Genomic DNA, 18,049 nt, shown 5'->3' with positions numbered 1-18,049 from the left:
GATTGCCAACAGTCTGCTGTATAAGGCAGGAACAGACCACTGGCTGCCTTCCAATATCCACAAAGCAGTGAGGAAACATTGCATTCAGAAGCAGGATCCGGGGTAAATATCTACATCCATTTCTGGGCAGTTTTGAGCAGAAATGTTCCACCTTGTGCAACAGGGCTCTTCTACAGTATTTCTAAAAATAACCCCAGAGACTAGCTGGAATTCTTGTACTATCTGAACAAACTGGTGACCCACTCTGTTCCAGAAAGGAGCATGTGGACATGGGATGCTAATTGCCTGTTGTGAAAGGAAAAAAAAACTGAAGGAGATAAGGAATAGAGTGACGAGGAGGAGTGTCCTGACTAACCCTTTTAAGTTTCCTCTGGTATACCAGATAACACAAGCCAGTCTACTAAAGCAAGCAAAAGACAAAGCTGACTAAAAAGACTGGTTAAATGAGAGGATGAGTCAGAGCAAGCACACACGTACACATGCACATTTGTTAGATTAAAGCTCCAGTTCTAATATCTCAACTACTCTGGGAATACCATTGTCATCCCTTTTGGAAAAACAGAGGTGCAGTCTAGGAAGCATAAGGATTGCTGGGGTTGGACATTCATTAGGTGCATTTTCATACCCCTTCAAAAGTGCGATCAAGATTTTGACCATGTCAGATGTATATACATGACATGATATACCCAGGCTTTTTCAGGTGTTCTTCACAGAAAACTTGGAGCGTATTTTGGGGGTAGTAAGGAAATATATACAATGTATGTAAAGGAAAGCACACCGCATTTCCTTTTTTTAATCTGTATTCAAATGAGAAATAAACGGTTTCCTTAGCACCAATCCTCCTAGTTCTTAAAATTACTAATTCCATTCTAGATTTAAATTCTTGCATAGTAGGGTCTATATGACCATGGCTGCCTACAAGAATCTTTCTTCATTCTGTTGAATACATGACCATTTTTTTCAACTGATTCTGAGTTCAGAGGGAAAGACATGCAGATCTTTCTCACTGAAGCAGACTGCATATATCAAATCCTATGTCTTCCCTATATTTACCTATGTTGCACTACAGATCATTTGTGTCAAGACAATAATCCACACATAAAGTTACAAAAGTAACTGTTGTGTATAATACATTAATTTAGGAATATGGATTTATTCAACTGTTTATACATCAGTCCATAAAAGTTATGACTTAATGGTATGGTAAATATACATTCCCTAGAAAATAAAGTGTATCCCCCTTTAAACCAATATGCATCAATATCACAGATTAATATAATCTCTGAATAGATGTGGGCCTGAATAAGCAGAAAGTTACTACTTGACAGCATAGAAAGTTATTTGTGGCCTGAATGAAAGTAAGAAATTTCAGACCAATTCTTCATCCTCTTCATCTTCTTTGAACTTGTGAGCAAAACCTAAACTCTATTTTCAAACTTTTCACTAAGTAGTACTTTAATGTATTTAATTGTTAGATAGAATAACAATTCTATTAATAAATAGAGAGGTAAGCCAAAGTAATTGCACTGTGATTAATAAAATTATTTTGAAACAAAATAAGTGCATTCAAAGGTTTCCGTGTTCCACTGCACAGGTTTTGCTATGTCACAAAGGACTGACTGCCAGTCAGTTCACAAAGTAATAGTAACAGTATGTTAGTCCATGGATAGGTAATCAGGCAACATTTCAGCTGCATGAGACAATATGGATGACTGGTTATGGGATAAGGCACTAAGGCTATGCCTCTGTGTATTCGTAGCACCATTTTGCCCATGGGGCAGATTATTCTATGGTTCTTATGCATATAACTCTTAGATTATTAATATAGACAATGCTTGCACCATGTTATTGAGATATCTGATGCAAGAAGCATTCTTTTTTCTGTATTATATAAACATTCCACAAAGCATTTTGATTATGAAAATATTTTTATTTTATGTAATACTAGCAAAATTACTAGCAAACGCAAGTTGGATGATAAGAGCCCTTAGTATGGCCCACTACAACTTGCAAGCAAGGTAACACAGCTATGTCAGTTGGACACATTGTTCCTGCCTCCTCCGAGTGAAACTGTGGCTGCTGGCACCCCCTGCCCATGAGGAGTCCCTCCATGATGCATTCCCACAGACTGCTGAGGGAGGGTTCTGTCTACTCTGTAGTATGCAGATGAACCATGATCTGGATCAGAAGCCTACGTGAGACACAGAGGGCTTGAACCTTTATTTATTTATTTATTATATTTCTACACTACCCATCAGCCCAAAGGCTCTCTGCACAGTTCACAAAATAAAAAATACAATACTTAATGTAAAAGTCATTATAAGATCAAAATAATACAATTAGTATAAATATAATAATACAATAAAGCAATGATCCACCCACCGTGGGCACAGCTAAACCAATCTAGAGGTGTAGAGTAGTAAAATACAGTAAAAAAATTAAATAAAAATTTAACTATTAAACTATTGGAAAATTAGAAGGTTTTCAACCAGCACCAGAAGGAACAAAGAGTGGGAACTAGGCACACCTCTTTGGAGAACTGATACCACAGATGAGATGCCAGAGCTGAGAAGTCCCTCCCCCTTCCTTGCTTCCTTTGGAGGGGGTTCCTAAGAAGGACCTCTGCTGATTACCTGAGGTTTAGAGTAAACACACAATGAAGGAAGGATTCCTTCAGATAACCTGGCCCCAAACCATCTGGAGCTTTAAATATCAATGTTAACACTTTGAATCAGGACAGATCTTCAATCAGTAACCAATATAGTTGAAAGAGGACAGGCATGATATGTTCATATCAGTCAGTCCCTATTAGCAAAATGATGTTTTTCCTTTTCATTTAACTCCCATGCTTGAAATTTCTGTTGCAAAATGTCATGAGCTGGTCCCTTCCTCTTTCTTTCTTGGTTATCAGACTCAATACAATTCCCTGAAGTGCAGTTCTTTTATTGCAACTTAACAGATTACAGAACAGTATGAACTTTAAATAGCCTTCCATCAAGGTTGAGGGGAGGGAGAAACATCTGTCCACATGAACAGAGCCAAGCTGAAATTTTCCCCACTGTCCCTCCCTTTCAGTAATGTTTCTGACCCTGAGAGTAGTTATTACTGCTTAAGGGCAAGATGGTGGGACTGCCCAAGAGCCTCTAAGTGAGCAACTTGTTTCTCCTGTCACTTCCTTACTGGGTCAAGGAGTGGGTCTCACATCCGCTCACCCTTCCACAATGGAAATTCTTCTGCCACTTCCAAAGCAGGCCTCACACTCTGCCTGAGAACCAAAGGTGACCTTCAAGCTTCAAAGTCCTCACCCTTCCTGCACCACGTCCTCAGAGTCAGACAAATCCGTCTGGATAGTCTGCAATGAGCAAGAGAAGAGCACAGTCACTGCACAAAATAGTGCTGTATTTGCTTTAAAAATCTCTATTTTGTAATACAAGTTGCAGTTACTGGTCCCTAATCTGGATTGGGTGAATAGCAGGAGAAATGTTAAAGCCCCCTGCATTTCATTCTAGGGTCTCAATCTTGATTAGGGTCCCTGCATCTACTCAAGAGAAAAATATGGTGAGAAATTTTCTTTGGCTTCGAGCCTGAGGGAGGAAATAATCTAATAATGGTATATTTTTAATTTGTAAGTAAAGAATAAAATGAAAATGTTACTGCTCAACATTCTTTCCTATCTAAGCCCACTGCATGCTACCCCAAGTTGTTTTTTTCATTTCTAATTCAGGAGGGAAACATTATTTTCTTGCTGTTAAAATGGCAACCACAAGCCCTTCTCAAACTACTGCAAATAACCCAGAAATTTGTCAGTAGTTGCAAATTGACCTTTTGCCCACCATATTTCTAAGAATATCTCCGATGTTCACTAAAATACAGTGAGGGAAACAGTTGCAAGAGATTTTTAGAGACCAGGATTCAATTTCAGACTACAGATTTAGACTACAGATATTGCATTATTAACTCACCCGTTTTAGTTGTGGACATTAGGCATTTTCATTCATGGCTGGAAAAGTCTTGCAAAGGATTTGTTCCTTTTCATCTCCATAATAAATTCATCAGCAAGATGCACTCGGTGAAATGGTCCACAGAATGCTGAAACAAGAAGAACCTCTTGTAATAACTGGTGGTGGACTTGTCCCCTTCATAGCAAGGTACTAAGTTTCACATACAGAAATGGAGAAAACATGGAAACACAGAAATATAGAAACAAAGCGAGTCAGATGGGGCCTCCAGAGCCATCTAACCTGACCTCCTGCTCCAGCCAGCTCGGCTCATGAAATACTGACCATGCACATGTCCAGCCTATCCTTGAATGCCCTCACCAATGGGGCTTCAAACACCTCCAGGCATCCAAATTGAACCTTGGTTCCCTGAGCTTTGTTCCACTGGGATGCATCCTGCCCTTCTCTGCAGGGAAAAACAGGTCTCAACCCACCTCCATGTGACACCCCCTCACATATTTATATGTCACCAATAGATACCCTCAGAGTCTCCCCTTCTCCAAGTGGAAAAGACCCAGTACCCTCGGTCTCGCCTCATACAGCTTCCCCCACAATCTGGTCAGCATCCTTGTGGCCCTACACTGCACCGATTCTAACCTGGCTATATCTTTCCTGTAATGTGCAGCCCAGAATTGAACACAATGCTCTAGTTGCAGGTGCACGTTTAAACCAAAACATGGTTTTAGTTTAATTTTATAGCAACCATGAAATACTTTGGTTATGAAATAAAACACCTTAAATATTTTCAAAATGCTTTCCCTTTTCAATCAGCTAAAGCCAGACTAAACTAGGAACTTACAACTTGTATTGAAGGCAGCATGAAAATCAGTCATGATAAACTTAAGTTCCATTTAAGTGTGACTAATATGTTTTCATTCTTTTACAGAGTGCATTTACTCTTACTAGATTTGTAACAAAATATTACATTATTAGCACGTAGTTTTATAATACAAAGAGTACAATTCTAAGCCAACGATCAACCAATATGAGAGAGGCGTAGGTTAAGGCCCATATTCCAGTGGAAAGTGCCCTTAACTGGAGCATGTCAACGTCCCCACTCAGTTCTGCTACCAGCAGAGTTTTATAAATCCTTTGAAGGAATTTTTGCTACACTTCTTAAGGATATATGTAATGCAGCATTGTTAAATGCTAAAATACGAAATATTTGGACAGAGGCAAATATCACATTAATACCGAAAGAAGACATGGACTTGATGCAGATTCAAAATTATAGACCTATATCACTATTAAATGTGGATTACAAAATTTTTGTCTCCATAATGGCAGAAAGATTGAAGAAGTATCTAAAAGACTTAATCCACTCAGATCAAAATGGTTTTTTACCAAAAAGACAAATGAGGAATAACTTGAGAACTATTTTGGACATCATAGAGTATTATGAGATGCATACGGAAAAACCAATGGCACTATTATTCATGGACACACAGAAGGCTTTTGACAATGTTAACTGGCAATTTATGAAGCAACAGTTGGCTCAAATGAAGTTTGGTGAAAAGTTTATTAATGCAATATCAAGCATCTATCAAAAGCAGTCTGCTAGGATTATAATCAATGGAGTATTCACAAATATTATAGATATACAAAAGGGTACAAGACAAGGATGCCCGCTATCACCTCTTTTGTCTATATTGATCTTAGAAGTGTTAAACAGAAATACCAGGGATGACATGGACATTAAAGGTACTAGAATCAGAGATGAAAGCTATACATTGCAAGCATTTGCAGATGATCTAGTTTTCATAACGGAGGAACCCTTTGTAACAATGCCTAAACTCCTACAAAGGATTGAAGAATATGGCGAGGTTACTGGGATGAAAATAGAGAAAAGACGAAACTGTTAGTAAAAAATCTTAACAGGACCAGAGAAAAATTCTGCAGGAACAAGTAGACTTGCAGATTGTTAAAAAGGTTAAATATTTGGGAATTTATCTTACAGCTAAGTGTACCACTCTGAAAGAAGACAATTATGATAAACTATTGAAGGATATTAAGAGTGATTTGGAAAAATGGGCTAATCTGCAATTATCTTTGCTGGGAAGAATAGCACTAGTTAAAATGAATATATTGCCAAAACTTTTGTTTCTATTCCAAATGATTCCCATAAAAATTGATAGAAAGTTTTTTGATGATTTAAATTTTCAAATTTCAAGATTTATATGGAGAAAGAAAAAACCAAGGATTAAATTAAAAATACTTCAGGAGGCTAAAGAGAATGGGAGCTTTGGTCTCCCTGACTGGATGTTGTACTATCAAGCTTCTGTGTTAATGTGGTTAAAAGAATGGATAACTTTAAGAAACAAGAGAATCTTGTATCTTGAAGGGCATGATTTGCAGATGGGCAGGCATGCTTATATGTGGCATGAAAAGGCTAAGGTACATGGCTCATTTTTAAGTCACTATATTAGACAATCATTAATGTCGGTGTGGGAAAAGTTAAAGACAAAATTGTATGATAAATTACCAAGATGGCTTTCACCTATGGAAGCTTTGGTATATCCAAATGCATTGAACTTTGAAGGGATCATAAGATATGATGACATTTTGGATAAGGATGGAGGATTGAAATTTAATCAAGAAACACAAGAACAAGGATCTAATATCTTTTGGTGGCATAAGGTGCAGATACAATCAAGATATGCTAAAGACTATAGAATGTGGGGCTTTTATAAAGATTTAACAGCATTTGATCATGTGATGCTTAAATCAGATGAGAAAATGATTAAAAGACTATATAACTTCTTCCTCGATAGGAGAATGGAAGATGAACAGGTTAAGGAAACTATGATAATGTGGGCACAAAACTTTGGCTATAATATTGAATTAGAAAAATGGCAAAAGCTGTGGGAGAGAAATATTAAGGTAACATTAGCAACTTTGTATAAGGAAAACCTGTATAAAATGTTTTACAGATGGTATCTGTTGCCAAATAGATTAGCTAAGGTGTTTCCAAATATGTCAAATAGATGTTGGAAATGTAAACATAAATTGAGTACTTTCTATCATATGTGGTGGACTTGCGATAATGTGAAGAAGTATTGGATTAAAATACATAAATGGCTTGAGGAAATGTTACAAAAATCTTTAGCTTTTAAACCTGAAATTTTCTTATTAGGCATTATACCTGCTGATATTAGTAAACAAGAAATGTACTTGATTTTACATGTAATTACTGTGGAGAGGATTGCATTTGCTCAACACAAGAAAGTGAAGAACCACCCACCAACAAACTGATCCTAAAAAAGATCTTGGACTGTGCAGAAATGGATAGATTGACTTTGTCATTGAAGGAGAAAGAAGATACTGATTTCTATCAAACTTGGGACTCTTTTTATTATAGGTTAGAGAAACGGAACTTCGTATAGATTATGTTTCTATGTTATCATAAATGGAAAAAAAATATGGGGGCTGACCCAGCAGGCTCAATGTTTTTGATGATTGATGTTCTTTTTAGTTTTTCTTTGTTTTTAGGACTAAAAATTTTGAATAAAAAAATATTATTAAAAAAAAATCCCCACTCAGTTCCCAGACTTCTGTGAGAGATCTACTCTACATAGGAAAACTGCCATGACAGGGGGAAAAAAACCAGGGCAAGGAAATAGCAAACACAAACAGGTATGCTATATCCAAACTCCCTCCACTTCACAAGTTAAAATTAAGGTTAGTTCTCAGCGGCTTTCGATACCATCGACCATGGTATCCTTCTGGATAGGCTAGCGGGATTGGGGGTCAGAGGCACCGCTCCTATCTCAACGGCCAATTCCAGAAGGTAGTGCTGGGGGACTATGGCTCTGCGCTGATGATACCCAGCTCTACCTCTCGTTTTCCACTAATCCAGGTGAGGCAGTGGCTGTGCTGAACCGGTGCTTGGCCGAGGTAATGGGCTGGATGAGAGCCAATAAACTGAAGCTCAATCCAGACAAGACGGAGGTCCTGTTGGTTGGCGGATCGGGCTTCGGAGAGAGTGGATTTGACCTGGTCCTGAATGGGGTTGCACTCCCTCTTAGGGACAAGGTCCGCAGCTTAGGAGTACTCCTCGACCCGGAGCTTTCATTGGAAGCTCAGGTGACAGCGGTGGCGAGGAGCGCTTTCCTTCAGCTTCGGCTGATTAATCAGCTGCGCCCCTACCTGGAGTACGACTGCCTGGCGACGGTGACACACGCGCTGGTGACTTCCCGCCTTGACTTCTGTAACACGCTTTACGTGGGGCTTCCCTTGAAGACGGTCCAGATACTTCAATTGGTTCAAAATAGAGCTGCCAGGTTGCTGACAGGGACGGGGCGTTATGTTCACATGACTCCAGTCCTCCGTCAGCTTCACTGGCTTCCCATTGAAGTCCGGGCCCAATTCAAGATGTTGGTTATGACCTATAAAGCCCTAAACGGCTTGGGTCCTGGTTACCTGAAGGAGCGCTTACATCCATATATGCCCGACCGCCCCTTGAGATCTGCGGGAGAGGCCCTTCTCCGGGAACCCTCCGTGAAAGAAATTAGGAGGGTAGGCACTCGGAGGAGGGCTTTCTCTGCGGTGGTGCCCAATCTATGGAATGTGCTCCCCAGAGAGGTCCGCCTGACGCCGTCGTTATTTGTTTCTCGGCGCCAGGCGAAGACCTTTTTATTTAAACGTCAATTTAATTGTTAACAATATTTACTTATTTATCTGGCCAGGGCGACTTCTTTTCTTTTATAACTTCTCTTATATCTTTTATATTTTTTATTTATTTTATATTGTTAATTTTAATTTTATATTGTTATTTTTGTATTTTATTGTATTTTATTGTGTTGTAAGCCGCCCCGAGGCTTTGGCAAGGGGCGGCATAGAAATGTTCTAATAAATAAATAAAATAAATAAAATAGTTCCAGTTAAAGATTGAGCCAATTAAAATCCCACCAACTGAACGCAACAGAACTTCAAGAAATGCAAAAAAAGATGTTGTATAACTCATTGTGACCCAAAATTAGAAACTCTGTTCCAAACACTGAGGCCAAGGGCTATTCATGCATTCTTAGTCTTACCTTACAGAATCAAGCCCTGGATTGATACAGCCATGTGCATTGTTGCAACCAAGAGACTCCCCCACACAATGCCCAAAAGGGCAACTGGTTGAGCAGCAGCACACTCACTGTGTTCTCCCCATTTCCCCACCATGTCAGAAGAAGAGGCTGATAGGTGAGCACCGTTCATACTGCCAATCTAATTCTATTCCCAGCACATTTTCACTTCCCCACACACTGCCTTTGAAGGCCAATACTCCCTTGGTACATGACTGATATTGCCCCAACCAACCTTCCAAACTTCTCTGCCAGGTCCTATACAAGAATTACGGATCCCAGCTACCACACTGCTGTATTGAATGCAGGGATGTATCTCCGTATCACTATACCTTGAATCTTCCCAAAGAATGGCTGTCAAACACCAACCTTTCAGTCAGGCTCCTATATTCTTGCAATCTCAAGGGTAGGGTGAGTAGGGGTGATTACTAAATCATGAATATGGTCTGCTGTGTCCATCTCTATGTTCCCTTCCAGGGCCTTGCCCAGTGACCACTTGGCCCTTGCAAGGAAACATTCCTCCCTGCAAGGAATGGTTAGTCATTTTACATGGTTAAGAACAGCACCAAGCTGGCAGAAAATAGGATGCCAAACAAAATGGTTAATCAAACAATTTATTTCTGGGATTTAATAAAGAAAGAAAAGCTCTTATGCCAAAAAATGGCTTACTGGAGTGGGAGGAAGTGGACCAAATACTTGTGATCTTTGTCGCTCCTCCAGACAACTTTTGACAGGAAGACTTTTCCCCTTCTTACTAAAGCCATGAATAAGCAAATAGTGTAAGAAATTATGATACTATAAAAGGTACTGGACTTAAAAATAAACTTAAGATTAGCCAATTTGCTAGTGATACCTTGTCAATAATTAAGGACACATTTAAAGTCATGGATCAGATTAAAAATGCTTTAGTGAAATTTGGAGAGAGAACGGATCTACAGGTTAATTGGGATAAATTCAAGATGATGCTATTTAATTTCAATACAGAAGAAAAGGAGGGAATTAAGAATATATTTCAAATTAAAGTACGTAATATTATTAAATATTATGGTACACATGTCTAAAAAAGAATATTTTTGATATATTAAAATTTGAAATAAAGGAGAATATGCAGCAATTCAGGAAAATAGCATTACCTTGGTTTGTTAGAACAGCAGTTTGTAAAATGACCCAAGAATATTTTTTTATTGGGATGTTGCCAATTAGGATATTAGGGAAAGAGTTACAAGACTGGAAAATATGATCAACAAATTTTGTAATGGAGATAAGAAAGCAATTATTAATAAGAAAGCAATTATTAGTAAGAAAAGATGCTACAAACCACAAAAAGAGGGAGGACTAGGTATTCTGAATATTAAACTATATTATGTAGAGAACCAATTAATATGTATACTAAACATATAGCAGCCTGATAAGATAATATGGGCAGCGACAGAACAACAAACAAGCATGACAACTGCAGCAAGAATTACAATTGCCTCTAATGGAAAACACCAGAATCCCCATCCTTTGAAGACTGGAAAAAAACAAAAACTGAGGAATCCCATTAAAGTCTTTAAAAAAAACAGGATGATAAGATGATTGTAAAAAAGAATAGAAAATATTCTTTAAAATATGGTGCAAATTTGGGAGAAATTTGGGAGTCATACAGAAGAAATTATGCTGACAATTTCACCAATAATTCCAGTCACAGAAATTAGAGGATTCCCAGAAAATTTGAAAGATCGTTTGAGAATGGTATTAAAAGAAAAACATATATCTAGGTTAAAAGACTCAATAGGAAAAATGGATAACAAGGAAAGGATATTAGGAAAAAGGGACTTGAAAAGAAAATATTAGGGAAAAAAGTTAACTTGGTTTAATGTTACACAATTAGAACAATGCACTAAAGAATGGTTGAAGAAAAATGGTAATTATGGAGGTTTTACCAAATTTGAGATTATGTTATATAGGGGAACTGAAAGTAGTATCCAGACAAGAGGGATCATAAGATGTACAAGATTTCATTACACAGGGAGGACCTATATGATCTTCTTCAAATCTCATGAAAAAAGGATTTAGAGAAGAATATAGAAAAGAATGGGAAAAAATATGGGATATGAGAATAATAAAAAGTATGTCAATTAGAATTATGGAAATCTTTAATTAGTATGGAAAAGGTACCTGACAACTGTCAAAATATTCTATATGGATAATAAATATTTTAATTTATTTTGGAGATTTAGGCAAAAAATGGGTATCTACTATCATAGGATTGTGAAAATATTGAGAAACTTTGGATAATGCTTTTTAAGGACATTAATAAGATATTCAACTTAAAAATTGAAGCAGATCCCAAAATAGCATTACTGTTAATATTTTATGAAAAGAAATGGGACATTAAAGAATTAGTAACAAATTTGGTAAGAGCAGGAAAATTGGTAATAGTGAAGAATTGGAAGGAGAAATGGGAACTCCAGTTAACTGAATGGTATAAACAAATCTGAAATATAGCTGTTAATGATAAGCTGACATGTGGGATTAAGGTGAAAAAAGGGTTGACAAATAAGAATGATCTTAATTATATATGGGCTTTGTTTACTGAACATGTATTAATAAAAGGGAAAGGTATTAAACCTTTGGTTGATTCAATGCAATTTTGGATTGAAGGGGGTATTCCTGAAAGAACAGAGATTTAGAAGAAGGAAGAAGAAAGAAATGAAAGAATACAGAACTTAATGAAAGAATAAATACAGACCTTGGCTCACGAACTTAATCCCTTCCAGGACTCTGATCGTGACCCAAATTGGTCATGAGCCAAATTAAATTTCCCCATAAGGTTCAATGTAAATAAGGTTAATCTGTTCTGTAACTTTTTTTTAATCAGAAAAATGTGAAGCAAAGTGACAAAGAACAACAAAGATCGCGGCCATCTCCCCCCTCACCCCAAGCATGAGCATGGCCATCTCCTACTCGGGGGGATGGGGGGATGGCCGCAATCGCAGTCGCCACCCAATGCAGAGTTTGTGACCTGAGTCAATTTTTTAATGAAATTTTTGCTCATAACCCAATTTGGTCGTGAACTCAGGCGTTCATGAGCCAAGGTACCACTGTATTATGTAGCCATGGTCCCAGCGGAGGGGGGCACTAGTTGTTAATGTATTTGTATTTTTTTTGTATTTTTATTCTTTATGACGTATTTCTATATTTGTATTTGTACTAGTTTAAATATATAATAAAAAATTAAGCTATGAGTTCATCACTCATCTAGTGGAAAGAGAAAGGGGGAGTTAGAAGGAGCATGGAACAAAAATATGAAAAATGAAAACCAGAGAAACAGAAAAAAAGGAATAGTTGGGAAAAGAGAAATGTGGGAGGGGGGAGTCAAAGAGTGAAACAAGCATGAGTAGCACATTCACAGGGTACACATTCATGCACAAAGACAAAAGCAGGGAGGAGGAGTACTCTTATTTTTGCAACGGGGGGTCCTTTAGCTGCCTACAGGGGTTAATTTGTGGTAATTCCCAGAATGCTTTTTCAAAATGCCAAATGTGTTTACAGGTCCAGAAAAAATGAAGATTAAACCTTTGTTTGGGGTTTGAAGTTACTTTTCAAGCTCTACTTTTTTAGAACAAGAAGTCCCAACTCTGTCACTTTTCTGTCAATTTTACATGAGTGTAACCCAGGTGAAGAAAAGAGGGCTTACAAACGGATTCTCAGCAAATCCCTGTCTAAAGAGGGAGCTGTACCCAGAATATGATAATGACTTCATCTAGTAGAGCACAGAATCTGGCCTTGATGCCTGATCCTGATTAAAAAAAAAAAAAATCAAAGGATGGTATTGTGAAATTATAATCACAGTGGAAATATTTTTTGTGCTCTTTATTCTCATCACTACTATAAATTTTCAATATGATCAACAGGAATTTCTGCAGAACAAGTGTAGACAGCAAGTTGGATTGTAATGCTCTTTCCTATACAACAAGTTAGATTACAATATTTTCTATATAACTGTAAAATGATGCATCTCCATTCCAAAATCAGTTTGCAGCCTAAGGGGAAAAGTATACATGCACATGTCAAAATGAAAACAAGTTTAAGGAACAATAAACTTATCACATTAGACAGTCTTTTCTCAAAGGAATTGAAAATACAGCATTGCAAACCTGTATACCATAGAGGGAAAATGACACCATCTCACTTCCTGATTTACATATAAGAACTATGCACGCATACGTGATACATAATATCCAGCTTGTTAATTCTGTTTAAAACAACAATAGGCTACATGGAGCAGGTGGAGTTGCAAATCATATTTAAGTGTATGTCTGGGAATCAGTTCTCAAAAACAACTGATACATTCAAACAGGTTACGTGATGATCAAATATACTCTATTTTCTTGTTTACTTTCCATCTTTCACAATCCCCACTTTGTCAAAGTGTCTACAGGGAACCTGAATGGAGCAGCTGCAAGGTCCCCAAGGCCAATACATCAGGTTGTTTACAAAACAGTCCTTCCACCAGGCAACAAAATAAACAATACAGTACAACCTGCATTTTAAAACTTGCCCTTTGCTCAAAATATGTTTGAGAGTAAGTGAAACACTAGTCAGCATTTAAACTACACACAAAATTAAACTACACTAAAATTAATTTTAGTCAGTGCCCATATCATTAGTGACACTTCCTTTTGACAAATGACTGTGAATGCTGCTTTGTGGGGAGCTATGAATGACTGATATGGAGCTTAATCTTCTCAGTATCTTGCTGCCTATTGCTTATTGGAATCTGACACAATGATTTCTTGAAAATAAAAAACAGGTAAAAGTGGTTTATATCATCAACTAGGTCCTACTGGAATAACCTGAAACTATTTCAAAAATAGCATGGAATTTGAAAGTAAACCAAGCCAAGGATCTCATAACAGATACTTCTGTTATTCCTGTGTCCCACAAGGTAGTAGGGCTCTGTTTTGCCTGAATACGTTGTGTAGCTTCTCTATGAAGAAATAGAATAGCCTTCTTTTTCCAAGCAGGCTACCAAAATGTATTTTGCTTTATTTCTAAGAAACAGTAAGTAGAGATGGTATTGGATAAAGACAGTACTCTCACTTTTTTCCCTTATGGGAGTGGTACATCAAAAAAATAACATATGCTTGTACCACCTATGTAGTCTGTACTCATGGACTGCCAGGCCTAGTTCTCAGCTTTGTATCAGAGACACATGGAGCCCTCGAAAGAAAGGTCCTAACTCACAGTTTGCATGTACAAGGTACCAACCTCAGAATCTACTGCTTCAATTAAAAGATCTCAGCTAACAGGACTGGAAATCCCCGTCTGAAAAGAAGCAGCTACAAGGCAAGAGGATGTAACAGTGGCTTAGATAATTGATCTAGCTATTGGGTGGGGCTCCACTATAGGCTGGTGACACCAGTACTACTAGCTCACACATACATTAAGCAGTGTGTCCCCCAAATATCCGTTTGGACTAAAGGAGGGATCTAGCTCCGAAAGAAATGAGGACTACTAGATTACACTGCTAGGGAAAGTAATAAGAGGCCAACTAAATGTCTGTTCCTTCAGGCACAGCAACAATACCTGACTGGATTATTTACTTTAGTGTAAGTATGTGAGCACCCAGTTTTGATCAGCACCATGGTACTTCAGGAATTGGGGTTTTAAGCTTTCCCTGTTCAGTTTTTTGTTTAAAATTTCCCCTTTAAGGGAAATTCCCTTTGAGGGGAAATTTTACAATGAATATTTATCTTTTTACCCCCATAGAGAAATTTTAGGATATAAAAGAAGAGAACCCTTGGTGAGGCTGCCCTTGAAGACAGTTTAGAAGCTGCAGCTGGTGCATAATGTGGCAGCCGGATTAATAGACCAGTTCTGGCCCTCTTGCTGCCTCTAAACTTATGGTCCTAATTCAAGGTGTGATATTAACCTACAAGGCCCTGCACAGTTTGAGATCACAATACCTTTTGGAGCACGTCTTCAAACCCTGATCTACCTGGACACTATGCTCAACCTCTGGGGCCTTCCCCCAGGTGCCAACCCATCGAGAGACTTGGAGGATAGGATAGCAACTAGGAGGGCCTGTTCTGTGGTGGCCCCCTCCTGTGGCCTGCCTGGCACCAAATTTGCCCTCTTTTCACTGCCATGTTAAGACAGCTCACTTTGCAGAGATCTTTAAAGAGCTCCTTCGTTATTCAGGAGCTTGACATGATTAGCCAGGTGCCTCTCTTTTATTCTTGGCTGAGGTTTTTTTTTTTTTTTTTTTTGGTCTTTTTCTTTTTTAATGTTATTTTATGCTACTTTAAAATATTTTTTTTTAATTCCTGATGTTTTTATCTATGGCATTATAGTCCTTTTATACTTAGTTGTAAACTGGCCAGAGAGCTTTGGCTATGGATGGTATAGAAATGAAATAGTTGTAGTACTACTACTAATAGTAGTAATAAATTCCAGCAGGCTGTTCAGAAGAATGTGTCTGCTCTCTGAAAAACACAAAGTTGCTTTCCATTCACACTTGGCTGACCACTCCAAATTTCTGGGTGTGACTACTAAGGTTCATCTGTATGACACTGTCCCAGAACAGGTTGTACTTTCAGAGGTAATTAGCAGGAATAGCTAATATTGCTGTACTCCAAATTGCTTTGAAAACACTGTAGTAGTGTAATCCTGTTCATGTCTACTCAGGCATAACTTCTATTAAGTCTGATGGGGCTTACGTCCAGGTACAGGATTGTATCCCAAAATGCTTTTGCTATTATTATTTCATGCTTAGTATGATTTATTAGTTCACTTTGATTTTTAATAAGCAAACATGTTCAATAGAAAATTCTAGGTAGGTAAATGATTCAAAGAAAGCAATCCCCATGCCAAAACAAGGCAAAAAAACAGAAAAAGGGGAACCATTAAAATGTGAAGATCTGTTATCTATTTACACTTTAGGACTGAGCTGACTAAATAGACTAATATTAAAAACAATGAACTATAAACATTCTAGATTTTAATACAGATTCTTATGAAGGTTTTTTATTGGCAGAAATTGTATTCCAAATGTTGAAGTCTTAAAACAGCTTTTCCCAGCGCAGTGTCTCCCAGAATATCTGGGAGAAGCTGAAGTCCAAAACATCTGGAAAGCACCATGTTAGGAAAGGCTTTCTTGGAAGCAGAAATTGCCTCACCTCACCCATGCAGATAATGCAAATTGAAGGAAGCAAACAAACAAACACTGCTGAAATAATTATTTCTTATGTATTTGGAATCTTGCCCACATTCTTTCCACAACCACAAAGAGGAACGTGGTAGTAGTGGTGATTAACATTGTTTTAATTATGATAGTGTTTAAAAAAAAGAATAGCTGGAAACTGCTAGTTTTTAAAATTAGCAGTGAGTTTGTTTCCTTGGCTATCACAAACTATATGGAGTTAAGGAGTGTTAATCCTGGCTATATCCTCTCATTTTAATACTTGTGATTAAGTATTTTAGGGCTGCAAGTATGCATCTTACGTTAGGCAATTTTTTCCAACTGATAGAGAACATCATTAAAAAAACTAACTTGTTTAATTATGCTTTCCAATTGTCTTTAATAAGAATTACTAACTGCTTTGTTACCTTGCATAGACAACATAACTATTTCATCCATGAACAACTGGTTCACAGATTATAGGTACCAACCCACAGAATGACACAACTAGCTCCACACCTGTAGGAGCACACCAGATCAAGGTTATTTTTGACTTAGTGATAGTCATCCATGCTCAAAGCTCAATGTAGAAATATGGATAATGAAAACGTATCATTTTGTGAATTTTCATGATATAAGAACTTTTGACTAGCAGTATTCCTTCTGGTATCAGTTAAAAGTCTTTCTTTGCTTTGAATTCTGATTTCTTTTAATTAAAGATGCTAGGTCAGGGATTCAGTCTCGCACTTAGGACTTTCAACAGCGAAATCATATGAATTTTGTTTAAATTAGCTCAAGAACCCGTTTTGTTACAAGAGGAACAGCAATTCTGATAAAACTCTGTAACCACCAGAGGGGCAGAGGGAACATATATACACACACACACACACACACACACACACACACACACACACACATTTCCTCCATGGTTATCAGAATTGTTGCTTTCTCCAACTTGAGAAAACTTGCACATTCCCTGTTTTGTTTTCATGCACCTGTCAACCAAGGGTCCAATCCTGAAGTATCCTCACCTCCCAGACAGGACGGACTAGTCAAGCACTACCTGAGTGCCCTTGATTACTCTTTCTATTTAAATATTATACTTTTCCACTTCATATAACCCCAACTAAATGAAAACATGATCAAGAAGTAGAGAAACTCCCTGAGCCTTCTTTTCAGTTGCCATAATTAAACTGCTTCTTTTGTTTTAACCCACCTTGGGTTTGTTTATTTGTTTATTTGTTTATTTATTTATTTTATTAAAACATTTTTATGCCGCCCCATTCGCCGAAGCCTCGGGGCGGTTTCCTTTGTTCCCAAACATTCCCTTTGTTTTGAACCTACAGTAGCACTGAAGTTCCCTTTGTTTCAAACCTATTCATTCATTCTTTGAATTCAGGTATATCTTGCTGTGGATCCAAATGGGTTTTATATGGCTCCTCATGATGATTCCTGGTCCGCTCCAGTGTGTAGCCCATGCTTCCAGCACCAGAGTCCCACACTTTCATATCTCATGTGTCCCAGACAGTTCTGTTTGCCATATATATCCAGAGAAAAAAATGCTTCACCCAAGTAAAGCACCACACTGAATCAAAAGCCAAGGTCAACACATGGCACAGCACAACCTGCAGCTCCATTTCAACTCCTCATAGATGACTCTGACCTATGTATGAATTGCTGGTTATGAGTCCAAAGGATGAACTGGTTCTGTGAAAAGCATACAGCACTGAGAAGTCACTACCAAAAAGTCTCAAACTAAATATCCAATATCTAGATTCTGTTGAAAACTAAAGAAGCTGACTGGTGAGGTTTTC

The 18,049-nt window shown here is 37.8% G+C and overlaps 1 protein-coding gene across 13 annotated transcripts in view; it reads right to left on the bottom strand.

The window, feature by feature from the left end:
* FOXP1 (forkhead box P1) overlaps positions 1 to 18,049 on the bottom strand; it is a 664,276-nt gene that overhangs the window by 561,847 nt on the left and 84,380 nt on the right. For 6 of the 13 annotated variants that reach the window (XM_044451998.1, XM_044451996.1, XM_044452008.1 and 3 more), the window contains 2 exons: positions 3,963 to 4,089; positions 3,213 to 3,352 (listed from right to left, as the gene is read on the bottom strand). The gene's annotated coding sequence lies outside the window, so the exon portion shown is untranslated. Of the gene's footprint in view, positions 1 to 3,180; positions 3,353 to 3,962; positions 4,090 to 18,049 lie in introns of all 13 variants that reach the window. The other 7 variants (XM_044452004.1, XM_044452005.1, XM_044452006.1 and 4 more) reach the window with 2 other exon arrangements.

The sequence above is a fragment of the Varanus komodoensis genome, unplaced genomic scaffold (genome assembly GCF_004798865.1).
Source record: "Varanus komodoensis strain SLA01 unplaced genomic scaffold, ASM479886v1 scaffold6_4, whole genome shotgun sequence".
Classification (NCBI taxonomy): domain Eukaryota; kingdom Metazoa; phylum Chordata; class Lepidosauria; order Squamata; family Varanidae; genus Varanus; species Varanus komodoensis.
This window is presented reverse-complemented; position numbering and strand designations above follow the sequence as displayed.